General features: G+C 42.6%; 1 non-coding gene across 1 annotated transcript; it reads left to right on the top strand.

The window, feature by feature from the left end:
- The first annotated feature begins 660 nt into the window (after positions 1-660).
- On the top strand, positions 661-732 carry trnap-agg. Its single transcript has one exon. It is a non-coding gene; the product is annotated as a tRNA-Pro (tRNA).
- The last annotated feature ends 674 nt before the right edge of the window (positions 733-1,406 follow it).

Raw genomic sequence — 1,406 nt, 5'->3', positions numbered from 1 at the left:
CCGCCCCCTCCGAGCTTCCTCTTGGACCTGGGTACCTCCAGGAGCAGCTTGTCAGCTGACCTGAGAGACCTGGGGGTGAGTAAGGACGAAGAAGCTCAGAGAGGTAAATTGGGGCAAGACCGTTTAAACATTTAAAAACAAACATGAGAATTGGATATTAAAATCTCCCACAATAAGAACATGATCGTAGTTGGGTATAATCCCAGCTAGAAACTCTGAAAAGTCATTTACAGGGAGTCCGACACAGCGGCCTCAGATTGTGGAGGTTCGCCCAGCGCACGTTGAGCCGAGGAGGACAGGGGTCACGGAGGAGCGGCGCGCCATCCTGGCAGACCACGGGGATGAGGGAGGAATCCACAGGGGTGTATTCCTGTCCCTTAAAAACTTTTTAATGTTTTTTGTATAATTACGTTTGTGCAACTGAAGAAATAAATGTTGTTTTTACACATCTCTAGTGAAAAAGGTACATAGATACCATAAAAATGCTACAGCATATAGTGGGGGCGTCTGTTAACGAGATGAAGACTTATAACGTTTTCCACCAGCAGAGGGTGGTGTTGTACTGGATGAAGCAGTGAGGACCAAATGCCACATCACAACTTTGCAGGATTCACACACAAGTATATGTTAGAAGTCCAGATGTGAGCTGTTGTGTCCTGTGGCTCGTTGGTCTAGGGGTATGATTCTCGCTTAGGGTGCGAGAGGTCCCGGGTTCAAATCCCGGACGAGCCCTTAATTTTTTTTATCCCCTTGTGTCAAAGTTAATTTTGTGATAATTGAAAAATGTATTTCTTGTAACTTTTCATGCAGCACACACGGAGACACACAAAAGGCTGCTGCCCGTGAACTTTGCAGCTGTAAAAAAACTTGCAGTCTTATTTTTATTCATTTTTATTTATCACATTTTCAATATCATATTTGCTTAGAATAGCATAGCATCTTTATTTATAATGCACTTTACATCCAACAATGTTGGCCAACGTACTACAAATATAAACAAAGAGAAAGCAGTTTACATTACATATAGAATATCTTAAAATTGAAAAATAATATGATTAATAAGAAACATATTAAGAGACATCAACAAGTCCTGCTGTGCTGAAAGCCAAAGTAAATAAATATGTTTTAAGACGTGATTTAAAAACAGATAAGGAAGGTCCTGTCTAACATGTAAAGGCAACTCATTCCACAGTTTTGGTGCTGCCACAGTGTTGCACAGCAAACGCCCGATCCCCTCTGAGCTCACGATTAGTCCTGGGCACGCTTAGGAGGAGCTGGTCTGCCGACCTGAGGGACCGGGAAGGTATGTATGGATGAAGAAGCTGAGAGAGGTACAGAGGGGCAGCATTGGACAAACATTTAAAAACAAATAAAAGCGGCTTAATATGATCCTAAAATGCACGGGC

Source organism: Simochromis diagramma, unplaced genomic scaffold (assembly GCF_900408965.1).
Source record: "Simochromis diagramma unplaced genomic scaffold, fSimDia1.1 OVJJ01000333.1, whole genome shotgun sequence".
In the NCBI taxonomy this organism is placed as follows: Eukaryota; Metazoa; Chordata; class Actinopteri; order Cichliformes; family Cichlidae; genus Simochromis; species Simochromis diagramma.
This window is presented reverse-complemented; position numbering and strand designations above follow the sequence as displayed.